The sequence below is a fragment of the Schistocerca serialis genome, chromosome 4, assembly GCF_023864345.2.
Source record: "Schistocerca serialis cubense isolate TAMUIC-IGC-003099 chromosome 4, iqSchSeri2.2, whole genome shotgun sequence".
Classification (NCBI taxonomy): domain Eukaryota; kingdom Metazoa; phylum Arthropoda; class Insecta; order Orthoptera; family Acrididae; genus Schistocerca; species Schistocerca serialis.
Window position 1 is genome coordinate 773,443,812 of NC_064641.1, and position 20,250 is coordinate 773,464,061.

Sequence of the window (20,250 nt, forward strand, 5' to 3'; positions counted from 1 at the left end):
GTTTATGATTTCTATAATGATCCTTCATTGGTCTCCGCTTATATACTTCCCTTACCACGTCACGTGCTGTCAACTAAACCAGGCGGCATTCCATCTATTGGTCGCAAGTGCTCTTAATATTGCGGCTGATAAGGGTATATGTAACGATATAGGATTGTAATTTCTACTGGTACAAGACTCTGGAGTGTGTGCATAGATGTGGCGAGAGTAGGAAATGATCATGTATTTCGGTTGTTTTACACCACAATCGTTTGTTCAGAAGGTTTACGTAAGTACAGCTCCTGAGATTCCATGAAAATCTTTTCAGCAGTAAGCTCTCCTCAGTTACTGACATTATCCTGATCCGTTGACCGGCTGCCAGATACGTCCATCTAGGTTATTAGAGCCCTAGCTGTTAGGTTAACAGAAAACAACCATATAATTCATAGGTAATGTAAACAGGATTTAACGCGTAACATGAGTGTGTAATGACTAAACATAGACCTAACTCTATATATGCTATAAAGATGGATGTAGATATAAATGTATATGTACCAAAACTCCTAAGCCACTGGAGCGATTTCAACCAAACGTGGTACACATACCATTAACTGTCAGGAAAGAGGGTGAGAACCATCTACCAATCAAAGGGGTGGGGAGCGGGCGAAAAATCAGTGTGGCACGAATCATCCAGTATTTGAGAGCGAGAGCCCGTAGAGACTTGCAAAAAACTTTATACATAATTTCAAACACCTACGAAACTTGACGTCGCGCGCTCAGGGGCGTCCTGTCACGATTCATCCTTCCTCGAGCATGTGTGTGTATGTTGTCATTAGCGTTATTTAGATTAAGTAGTAGTGTTTAAGCCTAGGGACCGACCACCTCAGCAGTTTGGTCCCATAGGACCTTTAAAAAAAAAATAAAAAAAAAAAATAAAAACTTAATCTCGCTGACGACCCCTACATTTTAACAAGAAAAATGGTTATCACTTATACATTTTCGCTGTTCAGGCAGTAAAATTGCTGCATGAAGCATTACATTGTAATTTATGATTTCTTTACAATTAACTGAATGCAGAGGTATCAGCAAAATTATGTCATTGTAAGCATATTACTCAGCAGATGCGACATCATAAACACGGAGCGGCGCGAAAATGAAGCTGCATGGCGAAATTCGCTAGAGATACATATGAAACACGCGTACAAAGACGTGTGAAATTTGTTAATTAAATGTTAAATACATTTGACATCTGCGTATGTAGGCAAAACTACGAGTATAAAGCTCATTTTACAACCCTGGAACGATCTGAACCAATTTTGTACAATTATTAGTTATGGCCTGCAAAGAAATACTTTGGGGATAAGAGGTACCAACCTCCTACAGGGTGAGCGTCATAACGTGGCAAGTGAATGGAGAGGAGGAGACGAAGAGTCATTAAGGATGTAGAAGGAGGAGGACACAAATGTGGCAAGGAGAGGAGAGGCAAAAGTGAGCAGACAAGGGGACAGGAGGAGATAGGCACAAGGAGGGGTGCAGGAAATGGACAGAGAAAGGTGAGAGGAGGAGGCAGAGAGAAAGGGGAGAGGAGATGGTAAGATAAGGGGGAGAGGAAGAGATGGAGAGACACAGGTAAGAGAAGTAGATAGAGAGTAAAAGGGGAGAGGAGAATATGGAGTGAGGAATGGGGAGGAGGTGATGGAAAGCGAAAGGGGAGAGGAAGAGAGAGACAGGGAAAGGAAAGAGGAGGAGAAGGACAGAGCTGGGTAGGAGGAGGAGATGGACAATGACAGGTGGGACTAATGGAAGACTGGAATAAATCCAAAACCCGGCAACGCCGGGTACTCAACTAGTATTTGACAGATATGTATATTAGGATGACAGCACGGTCATGAGTGATGACACGAACGATGCTCAGTTTATAACAGAGAAATGAATGATTACGTGAACACTTCTGATCTTGCCCTTTTGATGCAAATGTGTCGCCTGCTTCCGTTTGCCGATTGGGTACTGCATCGTCTGCCATCATCAAAACATTCCTTATTCATGATGCACTAGTACTATCGCAGCTGCCAGATTACGTATCGAGCGGCAGCTGTCTAATGTATGACATTGATGTATTGCCGGTCCAACATTAGTGACACCAGCTTACCCACTAACGGTTTTATTGACTACCCATTATCGTCACGATGAGCGTCTAAAACGCTCATAGAAGAACTGTAGCGACACTGAGCAAATAACTTTGCCTGAAGACGGCTAGTTCCGCGTAGTGATTTCTTTAATTACGTTCGCGCACTACTTCGGGTTGGAATTCTCTTGCCGTAAAGAATGTTGCGTTTTTAGGGTGTGTTGGTTTAGTGTGTATGAATGTTTCGTTTTTAGGGTGTGTTGGTTTAGTGTGTATCAGGTCACCGTAAATAAGCTTGCAAATTCTCTCCTGTCATGACACGCTCATTAAATCCGCGCGTGTGAGTAATTTACACCTGCGTCAATTTAACCGTGGAAACAACGTGACGTAATACATCAACCGGGTGGTGGACGTAAAGTTGGGGCGGAGTCCATGAAACTAAAGCCGAAGATGGAGAAGCAGTTAACTACTCCGGCAAGCCGCTTCTTTCTGTTGCCTTAACTGCTTGCGTGTTTAGTGAAACGTTTACGACTGTTGCTGAAACGACGAGTGAACCGAAAGGTGACGGGTACGTGGCAGTGTTGCGCTCAACCAAAACTACGGTGCAGTACATAAATGACATAGTAAATGGTAGGATTAACGGATTATAGGTAACACTGGTCGGGAAAGAAACATAAATAAACGTGTGTGAAGCCGCGCTGAGTAGCCGAGCAGTTAGAGGTGCCATGTCACGGATTTCGCAGCCCCACCCGCCGGAGGTTCGAGTCCTCCTTCGGGTATGGGTGTGTGTGTTGTTCTTAGCATAAGTTAGTTTAAGTAGTGAGTAAGTCTAGGGACCGATGACCTCTGCCGTTGGTCCCTTAGGAATTCACACACATTCAAACGTTTAAGAAAAGGAAAAAAAAGAAAAAAAACACGTGAGTGAGACTAACTGGGATCCGAAGACTATCCTTTGTTTTTCGTTTGTTTGGCTACTTTTGTTGCACATAAATAGAACCGCACATCGTTCAGCGTTAGTCCGTTGTGTATATTCTTACAGAATACAAACTGAATTTTATAAATAATAAAAACTGGTTGTCCACGTAACGTCTGCGTTTTTCCGTAACTAAAACAATTGCATTTCATGCATGTACAGTTTACATGCACAAACATAAAAAGCTATATAATTATTTTTGTAATTTTGTTCTCAATAGCCCGTTCTTCATCATGGTCACAGGGAATAGTTTCTGTTATTATTAATAAGTGCGGAAGTTGTTTAGTAATAACAGAAAACATGTTTTACATAAGCTCGACGAAGTATTGAAGCGATGTTTGCTATTTTTTGTTTCTTTTTTTTAAATTTTACTTTTTTGTGAGAAAATGGCGTTTTCTATAGCTGTGTGATGCATCAGTATAATTTTTTCTTACTTTTACAGCATTCCTCTATTTCGCTTTCCAAATCAACAATTTTCGAATAAAACCTGAGTTAAATATTATCTGTTGCTATAAATGCTGATTCTTAAAAGTGAACAATAGCGCTGTCGATAGGGACTTGCTAAGCCACGTCACGTGCCCTTGTAGCACCACGGCGGGATATCCATCCGTTCCCGACGACTCAGGCCGTCGCTGGACCGTGCGAAGTGAGTTATGCCCTACGCCTCAAGTTAGTAGTACCAGCAGTTACGTCCGGCCGCATTAGCAGTTAAGTTCCAGCGGTACGAGTTGGCAGTACCAGCAGTTTCGTCTCAGCGCTTCATGCCAGCAGACTCGGTTCACCAGTTCTTCGTGTCCGCAGCTCGTGGTCTAGTGGCTAGAGTTGCTGCCTCTGGATCACGAAGTCCCGGTTTCGATTTCCGGCCGGGTAAGGGAATTTTATCCGCCCGGGGGCTGGGTGGTAGTGTTGTCTACACCATCTCATCACCATTCATAATGACCTTTCTATACTCTGAGCAGCTCATCTGCAGAAACCAGCACGGTTTTAGGAAACAGCGGTCAGGCTAGACACAGCTGGCCCTCTTTGTGCTTGATATACAACAGGCTCTAGATACCGACTCCCAGGTTGATGCCATATTCCTCGACTTTCGAAAGGCGTTCGACTCAGTTCCGCACTGTCACTTGCTCCAAAAGTGCACACTTCCGGTCTATCCGACCACATATGCGGTTGGATATAAAGTTTTCTAACAGACAGGGAGCAGTATGTCGTTCTGACTGGCGAGACTTCAACAGAAACAAGCGTAACTTCAGGTGTGCCCCAGGGCAGCGTAATAGGTCCTCTGCTTTTTACGATTTACATAAACGATCTGGTTGATAGTATTGACAGCGGCATTAGACTGTTTGCGGGCGATGCTGTAGTCTACAGGAAAGTAGTATCACAGGAAAGCTGTGAACAAATCAGTGAGGATTTGCAAGAAACAAATAGGTGGTGTAATGGTTGGCAGTTATCACCCAATATTAGCAAATGTAAACTACGGCTTATAACAAAGCGAAAATCCCAATTAATGTGCGAGTGCAAAATAAATGCCCAGTCTTTGCAAGCCGTAACATCCGTCAACTATCTGGGTGTGACTATTCGAAACGATCTGAAATGGAACGATCAGATTACACAAGTAGCGGATAAGGCGAACTCTGGATAGCGGCTCATTGGTAGAATCCTAAAGCGATGCAGTCCTCCAACAAAGGAAGTTGCTTACAATGCTTTAGTTCGTCCAGTCTTAGAGTATTGTTCGTCTCTATGGGACTCTTACCAGTTGGTCTGATTCAACAGACTGAGAAAGTCTAATGAAGAGCGGCAAGATTCGTGACTGGTACAGTTAGCCATCGCGAGAGCGTTACAGATCTCATAGAAACTTTGATGTGGGACACGCTTGCAGATAGACGACGTGCTAAACGGAAGGGGTTACTCACTAAATTCCAAAATCCGATCTTCGCCGATTATGTAGAGCATACATTATTACCACCAACTTTCAAATAGCGCAATGATCACCATTCAAAGACAAGGGAAATTAGTGCTCGTACTGAGGCGTTCAGACAGTCGTTTCTCCCTCTCGCGATCCTCGAATGAAACAGATGAGGAGGGAGGGGGGGATATGACTTTGGACTTTTACGCGAATAGTGCCCTCCACCACCCACCGCTTGGTGGCTAGCGGAGTATATATGTAGATGTAGATGTAGATTCGAGACTTGGCGAGACTGGAGTTGGAAACACAAGGCACTTGGACGGCTGCTGATGACCACATAATTGAGCACCCCAACAAACCATCATCATCATCATCAACAACATCATAATCGTGGTCTTCGCCAGGAGCACGTCAGCCGTTGTACGCTAGCTGCACCCAGTAACGTCTGTCTTCACCAAGCCGCCTACCATGGCTTTAGGGTTGGTCGTGTAGGCACGTGATAGACGCCACAGGACAGACATTTCTGTTGTATGTAATTGTGAGGATATTCATCCGACTACACTGTAACTGAGTTTCATCTTGTTAATAAACTTATTCTCTTAAAACTGTCTTCGATCCGAGCTCAGTAAGAGCATACTTCAGAAAAGATTGCAACAAGAGCAATAGTCAACAGGCTCGTTTATTATAAATACTGTTTATTTTTAAGAAACAGTCAGTGGGATTACTATGCACAACAAAAATGTTCCGTGGGTTAAGTACCCCTTTATACGTCCTCACTTTGTGCTAAGTCCGTTCACCTCTTCCGGTTCCTAGGAGGATCTAGTAAGACACTGATGCATACCCGAACAAAGCGATCGAAATGGTATAGGTATGCAACGCCCCCAAAGTGCATGTTACGATCTTAACTGACCAATGGTACTTGTAAAACTACCGTAGTCTCTGCTTACTTGCGACAGTCTATCGTAGCCTACGGAACCTTTACAACTCTGTCAAGGGACATTGAAGTTTTCTGGTACGAAGCCCAAAGGTGTAAGAATGGTGGAATACTAGGCGCACAGCCTATCATTTTTGCAGAATGTTGGTAATAGAGACAGAACGACTTACTTGTCTACATCTGTACCGCGAACTCCACCTAACAGTGCGTGGCGGAGGGTACCTCTACAAACTTCTCCCGTCCCTATTTCAGTCGTGGGTGGTGCGTCGAAGAACAGTCAGTAAAACTTCGCAGGAGTTCCGATTCCTCTGAATTACTCTCTCGATCAATTCGTTAGGATTAGGCGCGAATCTACTTGGAGCGTACCCTTCCGGAATTATAGGAATTGGGAGAGTTTTAGTTCAGCATCTCCGTAATATTCTCTCTCTTATTAAACGAGCTTGAGGCCTGTTGACCTTGTTAGAATCTTTTATCATGTAGTCTCGTACTGAGCAGTGATCGCAGACAATTTTAAAAGGATAACTTTATTAACAAAGCGAAACTCAGTTATATTGTCCTTGGATGAATATCCACAGAATTATATACAACAGAAATGTATCTCCTCTGCCGTTGTCTTTTATGTTCCTACACGACGAACCCTAGAGTCATGGTAGACGGCGGCGTGAAGACGTATGACTTTATTGGGCCGGCGCTCCTGGCGCCGACCACTTGAGATGAAACTGCTGATACTGCCAACTGGTAGCGCTGGAAAAGAGCTGCTGATGCCGCCGGACGGAACTGCTGTCTCTGCAGGCTTGAGGCACAGGGCGTAAATCGGATGTCAAAATCGTCTGTAGCGGAAGTAGTCCCCATGTAGCATATATACTACCTCCAAATTTCCTTTTTAGTTGCGAAGGGAATCGACAAAACTCACTGTGCCAAATGATAGCTTCTGCTTCACACCATGTGCTTTAGCAACGTTACTTTATTTCGTCCCTGCATATTCCTAGTAGTAGCAGCAACTGCTTAAAAAGCTATTGATCACAGTATCAGTACGTCTTTGAAAAATAGAGGTAGTTTTTGTTTGTTCCAAGTAATTTTTGACTACACTCTGTTTAGACCATGCTGTAATATGCTAATATATCGTACACTATCGAATAACTGATTGTTTTTCATTTCAACAATATCGTTTTCGATGTAACAATGGGACTACGTTTGACAAATATTCCCACATTCGAGGGATGTTGTTTTCATTATTTTTCGGTATTTAATTTTCTGAGTAATGTACATATTTCAGTTATTTTTTCACATTAATGGTACTCACTTCAAAGTGAAAAAAATTTTTTGTATCACACCAATCTCTTCATTCTTATTTTGCCCAAGAACGAAGCATTGACCACCTATGTAAGCTTTCCCTTTGTTGTGTCCTGCCTGCTTGTCAAATATATGGTGCTTAGGAAACCTGCTTCTCGGATAGCTAGACAACAATTCAAGTAAATCGTATTAATGAATTTTTATTACAGTGAGATAAATAGTAATACTTAGAGAATTTACAGTGATGTGTCGCAAGCAATGGGCGCCAGACAAAACAAGAAAATCTCTTCAGTAGCTCCTAATACAAGTGAAATTACGCAGTTACCGAGTCACTGCTGTAGAGCTAGTTCAAGTGAGCTGTGGCCAAACGGAGCGGGCGTATGTTGTCTTTGCCTGGAGGCCACCGCTGCTTCGGTGTTGTCCTAGACAGGGGTCGGTCAGCGTAATATTGGCTGACATCTTCTTCACAGCACTCTCCGGTTTAACGTTCCTGACCGGCGTTCCGGCGCTTGACTTTACGCCGGAACACCCTTCATAAAATCTAAGCTGAAGAGGATGTCCTCTTGCCGCTCCGAGGGTACGTCATCCTGCGTAACGCAGCGTTGTCTGCTGCGACAGTCACGCTGCCTGTCGGCGAGGTTTTTGCACCCATACGCTGTGAATGTGACGTGTAAGCGAGGTACACAGGGAAGGCCTTACGAGGAGTGACGTGTAATCGAGGTACACAGTCCAAGCCATACGAGGAAACTATCTCGGTGTATATGGCAGCCGTTCACGCACGTCCTCCTGGCGGGTCGACTACCCGCACGGCCTGCCTGGTGTGCGGAGAAAACGACTATCAGGCGGATACAATATTTTCCGTGTCTTCTGTTAATCCTACCTAGTGTAAACGTGTGGGTGTTGTCTAGTGGAGGTAGGTGGTATCGATAAACCCCAGGAAGCTCGAAGAAGCTGAAACACGTCTTTATTTTCTCAACAGTTTGCTACAGTGGACTCGTGCTCACGGCTGGGGGGCGCAAGGGTGGTGGGTGTCGAACCCACTAACCTTGGTGGCGAAGCACTGTTGTGAGACGCCTGCAGCCACTACGCTCATTGCAGCCCACTTGTGGCAACACTGTGCGAATGCCATTTCTTGGGCAGTGGCGACGAAGTATGAGCAGCTGCTGCAGAGATGGGGTGGAACTGCAATAATTCCTTACTGTTAGGAACGCGGGATGCACTTGCCCTGCAGTGGCCAGTGACGGATGCATGTCCTCGACGTCTGGTGGACGCCCAGTGGCTCTGTGTCTGGGAGGCTCTCAGTTCGACACTCGGTCCATCGGTGGGTTTTCAGACAGGTGGTCCAATCAGGATGTCGATTCGGCGACGGTTGCTTCACGGCAGTGGTCTGCACTGCAACTGACACCGGCATGATGGCACTACGATCCCATACCCAACCAAACTAAACGGCCATTTTGAATATGCGCCGTGGTGGATCCATTACTGAGTGGCCGCCACAGGTGTCACATACGCTGCGTGCCGAAGTGTCCGAGGCTACGTAACGTCGGTTGCCATCGATCGGACATAGCGTAGCGGAAAGCTGCGCCAGCGGGTTGTAACAAGTAGTACGCATTCGGCAATCCGCCCTTGCCTTTGGCAGTTACACCGGTATGGGTCTAGAATTGATGAGCAACATTTTCGAATAGATCGAATGAGGGTTTCGTAAACTACCTCTTTCGTGGATCAGCCGCAGTTTCTCATAGAATAAATCTGTATCTGCCATGTGTCTTTCTTACAATTAGTTTTATGTGGCCTTCCCACTTCACAGTCCTCCGGTCACGCGTTCCAACAGTTCTTCTCGGGTGTATCAGTATCCAGTGACTTTTTGACAGTTGTGTAATCGAACACTAGACGCACAATCTGTCTATTTATGATTCTAAAACCGAGCACATAAGATAGCAAGGAATGACACACCACTCAAGTAAAATACCCAGTATTATCTGTGAGAATTAGTACCAAAGGTGAAGTAGGAAACTTCGATTCTAGGGAATCGGGGTGGTATGGTAATGGGTAGTCTGGTAACAATACCTTGTTTGTCAGTAATTCCATGAACTTGAAAGAGGGAAATGAGGAGTATTACAGTCAGGTAAGGACAGAGGAGGCCTGAGCCGCCGACACAAGACTATCAGAATAACAAACTAAAATTAATACGTCATGACAGACTACAGTTTATGCAAAAATACTCGAACTTGAGTCTCATGCTTATCGAAGACACTTCGCTTAACAAGTTAGGCTATCCGAGCAGACCTCCAATAGCGATGAAAACACGGACCGTCACCTCTCATATTTCTCATGAACCGACAACCAGGGACTTCAATGGAGGCAACTGAGAAGAACAGCACTGAAGCAAATATTCCGTGTAGGGAGTAGATGGTATCACAGATCCAGGAATATAATATACACTCTGTACAAACTGTTAGTGGTATATTAGCAGTACTTGGCCAGTGGTACTGGACACGAGCTTGTAAGAAGATCTTCACGAACTGTCTCAGCGGTGGAGTAACTTGCAACTGAGAACTGTAAAAAGCGACTGCACCACCTGTTATGTCACACTTCGATCGCTTTTTTACCCTGGAGACCCGAGTTTTACTTTGTCATTTCATTACAGCACTTTTATAGTCGATTAAATATAAACTGTCTCTGCTGGAGACGAGTATGTTCGTTCTTTAGGAGGTTGTAAATAGTGAAAGCTTCTGCCACACCGACGGAGTGATTCGAAAGTTCAGGTGCAGGTTAAATGATCTCAAAGAATAGTCGAGATACAACTTTGGAATGCCATCCGACTGCAAAACATAAGCGTGAGTCCGTGGCTGCTTAGACACGGTGTAGTGAAGTTTATAGTCTATGATTTGGTCATCTGATTTATTCCACAACCATAACATGCTAATTGTCAGAAAATTCGCCTATTACACAAATGTTCTCGCATTTATTTTTGACAAAATGGGTTTATGTGACGAAGTTACATACTTTGACGATGACTAGTGTTCTACTCAAGTGTAATGATTTTACATACTTGTAACGCTTTAAAATTGTCTAACGCGGATATCTACACTCCTGGAAATGGAAAAAGAACACATTGACACCGGTGTGTCAGACCCACAATACTTGCTCCGGACACTGCGAGAGGGCTGTACAAGCAATGATCACACGCACGGCACAGCGGACACACCAGGAACCGCGGTGTTGGCCGTCGAATGGCGCTAGCTGCGCAGCATTTGTGCACCGCCGCCGTCAGTGTCAGCCAGTTTGCCGTGGCATACGGAGCTCCATCGCAGTCTTTAACACTGGTAGCATGCCGCAACAGCGTGGACGTGAACCGTATGTGCAGTTGACGGACTTTGAGCGAGGGCGTATAGTGGGCATGCGGGAGGCCGGGTGGACGTACCGCCGAATTGCTCAACACGTGGTGCGTGAGGTCTCCACAGTACATCGATGTTGTCGCCAGTGGTCGGCGGAAGGTGCACGTGCCCGTCGACCAGGGACCGGACCGCAGCGACGCACGGATGCACGCCAAGACCGTAGGATCCTACGCTGTGCCGTAGGGGACCGCACCGCCACTTCCCAGCAAATTAGGGACACTGTTGCTCCTGGGGTATCGGCGAGGACCATTCGCAACCGTCTCCATTAAGCTGGGCTACGGTCCCGCACACCGTTAGGCCGTCTTCCGCTCACGCCCCAACATCGTGCAGCCCGCCTCCAGTGGTGTCGCGACAGGCGTGAATGGAGGGACGAATGGAGACGTGTCGTCTTCAGCGGTGAGAGTCGCTTCTGCCTTGGTGCCAATGATGGTCGTATGCGTGTTTGGCGCCGTGCAGGTGAGCGCCACAATCAGGACTCCATACGACCGACGCACACAGGGCCAACACCCGGCATCATGGTGTGGGGAGCGATCTCCTACACTGGCCGTACACCACTGGTGATCGTCGAGGGGACACCGAATAGTGCACGGTACATCCAAACCGTCATCGAACCCATCGTTCTACCATTCCTAGACCGGCAAGGGAACTTGCTGTTCCAACAGGACAATGCACGTCCGCATGTATCCCGTGCCACCCAACTTGCTCTAGAAGGTGTAAGTCAACTACCCTGGCCAGCAAGATCTCCGGATCTGTCCCCCATTGAGCATGTTTGGGACTGGATGAAGCGTCGTCTCACGCGGTCTGCACGTCCAGCACGAACGCTGGTCCAACTGAGGCGCCAGGTGGAAATGGCATGGCAAGCCGTTCCACAGGACTACATCCAGCATCTCTACGATCGTCTCCATGGGAGAATAGCAGCCTGCATTGCTGCGAAAGGTGGATATACACTGTACTAGTGCCGACATTGTGCATGCTCTGTTGCCTGTGTCTATGTGCCTGTGGTTCTGTCAGTGTGATCATGTGATGTATCTGACCCCAGGAATGTGTCAATAAAGTTTCCCCTTCCTGGGACAATGAATTCACGGTGTTCTTATTTCAATTTCCAGGAGTGTATTTTGTAGATTAAAATCTGTTGAACAGTCAAATGGGGGTTATGTCTTTAGTTTTGTGTGACTGTGCCTCCTCGGAAAATCATTAACGTTAGAAAAGGAGGATGTAATTCTGAGCCAGTAATAGCTTTTGAACTAGGGACTATAACGAAAATCAATATACACGGGTCTTGTGTTCAACAAAGATAACGTACTGTATTCTTGTGTTTGGATGCAATTGGGTAGACCATCTGCATAGTTTCTTGTGCAAGTACTTGTATAAGCGCCACATATCCCCGGAATTGTACCCAAAGGGAGGCCGGGGGGAACGAATTGCATGGCCAGCTCGCTCCCCTGATGTGAAGCCTAGTGATATTTTTCGTGAGGACCATATCAAAAGCCTCGCCGGGATACTTTTGGCGTCTGATGAGGTTCATGAGATACTTGGTAGAGTGCGAGCGCCTCTAAATTTTCTACCATGGTGCTATGCCAGAACTTAATGCGATGGTCGCCGTTTTGAACACTTCCTGTAATGTACAACGTTGTTGGATAAATAGGACGGTTGTTATCTTAGCTGAACTTCAGTCGCTTTTGTTTCAGGATTACTTCCAAGACCACGCATTCCCATAGCACAGTTGTTGTATTACGACTCCTCTTTCAAATCCATAAATTCTTGCGTAACCCTTTGACTTACACTGTATATTGTCTTGAATAGCAACATCTCAGAGCGCAGGTAACAGAAACTAATTTTAAAGTAGCGTGATGAATTCATTCCCGACATTTCCACGTTACAATTATTGTGACGTATCTCATGAATACTTCAAGAAATCCACGGATTGAACGTTGACAGTCCAACCAGTCTCTTCTAATGGAAACCCTGTATCTCTGGAAATGTCCAAACTTCCGAGTGTTTCTAACGCTACAAACCGAGTCATGTTTATAACGATGTCCTACTATTGGAACGAGAAATAAGTACATATCTTCATCTACTTTTGAAACCATCGTAATAAGATACTTAATCGCTTCTGTACAGTCAAGTAATTAAGTTTCAGCGTTCTAGCGATTAAGATGAAAAACCGGTCGAAGAACTAAATTTAAAAAGTCTCTATGTCTCCAGTCCACCGCCAATGCGTAACGTCGCATAACATTTGCTCTTGCATTCATCTTCTGTAATGAATTTTCTCACGTTGATTAATTTTTCAGCGACCAGAGTTTCAGCGAGCTCTTGATTACCCTGTCCAAGAGAGCCGTATTCAAAGCACCTATCACACATCAATTAATGCTTTCAGTGTAGTAAACTCTGCATGAGGATTAGCAGTTGGTTGGTCTGTGTGCATACATCCTTATATCAAGTGTAATACAGTTTTGATATTTTCTGCCTCATACTCCTCAAATTTTATTTCATCTTTTTAAAATGTACCTTTTTCTACTACCCAGTCTATTAAACGAGTTTCCTTTCCTATATCCCTTCTTCTTGTGCTCTTTCCTTTTTTGTATAATATGCAATATTTAGCTTTCTCCCTCTTATGTGTACTGAAAATTAAAAACGTTTTTCACAGAGTATTTTTAATAGGATAGATACCTTTGATCTTCATTTAAATAACTATATTATCCGACTGGTGCACGGTCTTAGCGTATTACTACGAAACAAACGCTGTTACTGGTTTTCTTTCGGATATACTACATCTGCGTACATTACAGAGATTGTATGTAAATTCTATTCATTTCGTTACGTATCTCACCAGATCAGGGCGATGTAATGAAGTAATATAATCCAAAGTCGGTAACAGGTCTCATTCTCTGATGATAGATTGAGTCCGAAAATCTATCGGGAGAAACAATTATTTAGACGCATCTGAGAGTACTATTCATCCAAAATGAAACAAATGTTCTTTTATCAGTCAGGACTATGCACTTATCCGCAAAGGGTGATTTTCCAATGGGAAAACACAAGAGTGAGAAATATAAATTATTGTTGAATCCACTCGGTTAACTAGATTTAGTCGTTTTGAGGCACTGAGGGCACACTTTGAAGACTATTTATAAAATCATTAAAAAATGTAAGAAACATCCTCGAGAAATTTGGTTCGCCTGCCCGTAAAGATCATCTTTTCTAGTGGAGGATGAGCTGTTGGGCAAAATAATACGCCTTGCCAGAGGGATAGCTGACTCCGAAATACGCTGGGAGAGCAAGGCAGTACTTCCTTGGCGTCATGTTCTCCAGCTTATGAGTGCTGTGCCGTACAGCAAATAATCAACATCCTTCTGGAATAGTTTATTTATTCGATGGACATTCATGAAAAAACTGGATTTTATTATGCTGATAAACACCACACGCTCTATTATGTGATTCGTTGTATAGTTCTGGATAAAAAATATTCAACAGTTTCTTCTTGAAAAGCAATCCAGAATGCTATACTTTTGCGATATTAAGCGAAACCAATTTTATTTGTTTAGTTGATGGAAGTTACGGTAGGCAAAGTGCGGCAATTGGTGGTCATTGAAGTGGTAGCGGTGGAAGTTACATTGCGTGTTGCGCGTAGGTAAATTTGTTGCAAGGTGCTGGTGAATTCATTGAGTTTGAATGCTTTCAAGGAATTTGTTGATAACTCTTGAGAGGCTGGTTGGGTCAGTAGGATCAAGTCTGTGATGGTAGCCTACCACATTTTAGGAGGCATAGGGTTTTGGATGTTGCCATTGCTTGAGTGTAGAGAATGGTGTTCCATAGGATGTAAATGGTTTAGTAACAGACTATCTGACTTTCCTTGAGGTGGTGAAAGCTAATTTTTCCGACCAGAAACAGTGTTTCGCTCTATAGTGAGTTTTTTGTTACGTTGTCAGGTGTTACTGGTATGTATTGTTCGTGAAATGCTGTGCACGTACTGAACGTTTACTGCGATAGATAGAAGACCTGTGTTGGTACGTATGTATGCACGGGGGCCACGGAACTCTCCAAATTTCTGTTAGGTGGAATGGAGAAGGTGTCTTCTAGGTACGATGTTGTGGTAAGGCTCTCAGGCAGGGATTACTTGCAGTGCAGGATGGGATGTGTGTGAGCCTTAGCTCTGCTGTGTGGCTGGTAATATTCTCCTACTACACTTTTAATCGTGGATGGTTATTGTGGCCGGTAATAACGTTGCACCGTTACCATTGCCCGTGGCAGAGCCACAGTACTCATGTCATCGATGCTAAAGAATACCCTGTCAGAAGTAACCAAATTGAACGTCTATGAAGGCATGTCGATTGTCGTGCTTGCTGTAACAGTATAGCACTACGAACCCTACAACAAATTGCACTTTATATTTATGCTTATGGAATGAAAGTTATCTAATAGTGTGTGAATGTAAGGAATGTTATCAAATACAATAAGGTCATACCGTCAAAATTCTTAATTATATTAAGAAATTTATCTGCGAAGTTACACACGTCCAAACTATCTTGAAGAGGTCGTACATTACACTGAACCAAGTTGTATAACCCTATATGCTCCGTTCTGTAATTCAGGGTTTTATTACGAGATGAACTTACCTTAGAAGCTGAAATAAAAGACATGTAGTGGTTTTGCTTGCATAGCGCTGTGTGTTGCAAACTTCGGTACTGTGGAGGATAAATGCGGAATACTTGTATTTACGTTGAAATAATTTACCTACCACTTTGTTTGAATTAATGTGTGTTAAAATAAGAAGTAGCAAGCAAAATGGTGTTACAATCACTGTATAAGTTGTTAACATTGGTGGCCAATGGCTGAAGGCTCAAAAATACGAAACACATGCTACTTAAACACACTCTCTTAAGAAATTATTTAAATTTTGACAAGTATCAGAGAAAAACTGAGGTGAAATAAATATCTAGCCAGAATGGGAAACAAAAACTAGAATAAATAACGCTGTATAGACCTCTCGAACTGATTAATGGCTCATCGATTTCCTTAATATGGTACACGTGCAGGGCGCCTGATTGCCAATTGATCACAAATCTACACCGGTATTCGGTCAAATTATGAACTTAGTTCCCCATAACGATTAGTGGGAGGAAACTGCGCACACGGAAAATTTGTTGCCACTATCAAACACAGAATAACATACAAACATGCTTCACGTGATTACCGAGAAGCGGCATGGAAAAAGATTCATGATTGCAAGGCAGTTGCGGAAGAATATCGTGGCATTAATTGTTATGTACGTTTAATGCGCGTAATTCTACTGAAAATTTTGTTACCATTTTCACGACGTGCAACGTAGTCGGTGGCACATGGGCCGACAGACGACACGGATAGACCATCCTCCCCCTCCTCCTTTAGACTCGACGGTAAGAATGTTCGTTATTCAAATCAAATGGCTCTAAGCAGTATGGGAAATAACATCTGAGGTCATCAGTCCCTTAGACTTAGAACTACTAAAAACTAACTAACCTAAGGACGTAACACACATCCATGCCCGAGGCAGGTATGTGACCGTAGCAGCAGCGCGGTTCCGGACTGAAGCGCCTAGAACCGCTCGGCCACATCGGCCGGCACTGTCCGTTATTCATAAGGAACTTACCAAAGAGGTGCTCAGCGAGACCTGACGCCACGTTGCTAACTTCAGAGGACGAAGCGATGTTTAATCCACATGGATCAGGCGCGTAGACATTCCTGCTTCAGATGTATAGAAAGCAGAGGCATATTTCTGTGTATTTAAACACATGTTCTGCTAGAACAGTAAGAGCATATGTGTATGCACGCACGCACGTACGACACACACACACACACACACACACACACACACACACACACACACACACACACACACACACAATCTTAAGAGGCCGGACCAGGATGACCCTCAATTTTGCAATCGATGTTAATGATTTTTGTTTTCAGTCAAATATCGAACAAATTAGAGAAGAACTGATTTAGACTTTTATTGTACACCTTTAAGATAGTGCTATGTATTTTTTAAGCAAACATGTTGCACCCAGAGAACACTAAACTATTTCGAGAAAGGCTTTCGTGGAGCGCGTTTGCGGTTGGTGGGGGCTCTGAACGGCAAAATTTTAAACCTAGCATGAAATTTGATAAATTGGTTTGAAACTGATGATATTGTTTAACGTAGTACGTATGGATATTTTAGGAAGTGGCAGTTAACAAAATGATGGGACTTTGAAATAGACGTAAATTTTTCAACAAAAAAAGAAAAGTTATCATGCACCGAAAATCTAAATTAAAATATCACAAAAAATCCTAGGTACTACAGCAGAATAAACGCCACTCACACGTTACAAAAAGGTATAATGTAACTGAATGCCGGCCGGGGTGGCCGGGCGGTTCTAGGCACTAACGTCTGGAACCACGCGACCGATACGATCACAGGTTCGAATCCTGCCTCGGGCATAGATGTGCGTGATGTCCTTAGGTTAAGTTAGGTTTAAGTAGTTCTAAGTTCTAGGGGACGATGACCTCAGATGTTAAGTCCCATAGTGCTCAAAGCCATTTGAACCATTTGTAGCTGAGTGTATATTTCGTGAGTTATCGCTCTCAGCAACTTGAAAATATTGTTTTGAAAAAGCGTCCGATTAAAATTTCAAATTATATTTCTTAATATTGAAACTGAACAAAATTTTAATCATCAATGTCAGCACCGTGCAGTTGGCTTTCCTTATTCATCGATGTATAAGGATTCGTTTTGACGAAGTTATATCAATTAAGTGATTTCTCCTTACCACTCGACTGCAAGATTGGGATTACTTTTCGACATTTTCCATTCGTATAAATTCGTTTGTTTATCATTTTCCAGAATTCAGGTTTTACTTCAAATAAAAAGCGAGCGAAATGACAAGTGAAGTATACGCGAGACAACTACACGCTTTCGAAGTATTTACCATAAACGAATCATGTTACGAAGAGAACTCTTCTTGAGAATAGTATTTTGGTTGAAACTAATGTTCTCTGTGATACTATTCCAAACTAGCAAAACCTCTATTCCTTGGGCAGCTATTCTAGTACTGCACCGGCTACATTCGAGCGCTCTAATGCGCCAGATCCCCTTTGCAGTAAATCGCCGTTTTAACATATTTTAACGTTCATGACACACTTTATACGACTGAATCTTAAAAATAGGCTCTCTAAGGACCATTTTAATCCAATAAAAAATCGAGGCATAAAAAATTTCTACCGTGGTCTACCCCCTTTAACAGTGGCTATTCTAGATGCCACAAGACTCTCACAACAACCTGGATCCACAGCGTGGCGTATCTCTTTGTCGGAGCAACAGTGCCTGAACACCGCAGGACTCAGCCGCCAGAGCGAGGCGTTGTTCCGGCGGCAGGTGATTCGCGGCGTGGCCCTTGGCGAGTGACCCTTGCACTGGCCAGGCACGCGGAAGTCCGCTATTGATTGCCCGCCACGGTCGAGGCCGAGTGGCTGCGCCAAGCCCAGAACAACACGGCCAGGTGGTCGAGCTCTCGTAGCCAAACGCGTCGCTGCTGCCGTAGGTCAGGCATGTGCGGGGGCGACGCCTCGTCCCCGTCAGAAACAAAGGTTCTGAAATACGTCCAGCTCAATATAACTTGTTATACACCGGGGTGACATTCACTGTGGGAATATTTTAATGCTGAACACCCATCCTGACTTCACTTTTCAACAGTGTCCCTAAATCGCTTGGGGTGGATGTGGCAATGGTTTCATTTTCCAGCTATTTCGAGATAAATGTAATGGAACGTGTTGTGTTCTAAAAAGAGCTGTAAAACATATAGCCGGCCAAAGTGGCCGTGCGGTTAAAGGCGCTGCAGTCTGGAACCGCAAGACCGCTACGGTCGCAGGTTCGAATCCTGCCTCGGGCATGGATGTTTGTGATGTCCTTAGGTTAGTTAGGTTTAACTAGTTCTAAGTTCTAGGGGACTAATGACCTCAGCAGTTGAGTCCCATAGTGCTCAGAGCCATTTGAACCATTTTTAAAACATATAAAACAAAGACAAATATGACACCAACCAACACAACATAATTTAGACTAAGTCGGCGAAAAAATAGTTGTCACTTAGCAAAAGGTATAAATTCTTCGGAACCTCTGCCACCCTATGGTCAAATCTTGTGGCTGTCTGGGCACTACGTCTTGCAGATAACCAACACACCATCTTTGTAAATCATCATGTATCGCCATCAACACTGTATTTATTAATACGTTATTAGGGGTTTGGTTGTTTGGGGGGGGGGGGGGGGAGAGACCAAACAGCGAGGTCATCGCTCTCATCAGATAAGGGAAGGACGTGGAAGGAAGTCGGCCGTGGCCTTTCAAAGGAACCATCCCAGCATTTGCCTGGAGCGATTTAGGGAAATCACGGAAAACCTAAATCAGGATGGTCGGTCGCGAGATTGAACCGTCGTCCTCCCGAATTCGAGTCCAGCACGTTATTAGGGATAAAATCATTATCAGCAGTCAAAAGAGAAAATATGCAGGAGTGAAACCGCTTAAGTAGATCCATCATGGTAAAAGTACCGGGTGTATATAAAGCCCGGGAAAAATTTCAATTATTTATTGCACCAGAACTAAACATTGTACAGATTTCATACATATTGTATTTTGAAGAGACACATGAAAGTTTTTTACAAACATTCGATATGCGAACCATGGTAATCGAATTCTTGCCATACCCGTTCCAGCATGGCATCGTCGACTGCGGCAGTCGCTTCGCGTATTCTCTCCCTGAGCTGTGGTATACACACCAGATCTTTAATTTGTCCCAGCCACACGGTGTGAGATCTGGTGATCGGGGAGGTCATTTCATGAAACAGCTCGCTCCGCACCTGAACTCGCCATGTGTGCGACTAGCGCTGACTATCAGAAAATTACCAAACTACGCTTTGGTGACGTACATGAAAAAGAACTTTTAAGTGTTTCTCTTCAAAATGGCATTTGTATGATATCTGTAGACTATTTGCTTCTTGTGCAATAAATAATTAAAGGTGTTCCCGGACTTTATGTACACCCGGTATTTTCCAATTATCAAACACTCAAGAGAGGAAAAAGTTTAGTTTCTTTTAAAATGTGGTGGTCGCAACGAGGTTTTAGGTACGATACGAGTATATTTTAGCTCGCTCCTAAATTACGTACTACTGTATGTACATGCACCGCTAAACACATAACATATTGTCTGCTTTTTCAATGTAATATAATTAAGAATTGTTCCTTCATGACGTCTGTGTTTCAACGCTGTTGGCCTTCTTAGTCTCCGACTGTTGATAATGTGATAACCCCCAAAACTTTCTAGACCTTAATCAACAAAATATCTCTGTAGCTGTGTGGCTGTGAAGAGGGTGTGTTTCAAGAAAAATTTCGCCGTGTTTCGTTCAAAATACCCGTTTTCTCCTCCCGTCACAGTAGGCGGTTTTTCGTAGCGTTATTTTTCAAAGAACTTATTTATCGTTGCAGTGAACTGATCATACTGTCGTGTATCAGCCGCAACCCTTGTAAAAAATCCTATACTGGAAAAGGGTTTGCAAACGGTCGTGTTCCTACTGGGCACACCGAAATAAGTTACCGATGGTAGAAAATCAGCTAAGACCCCTCAACAATGGAAAGGC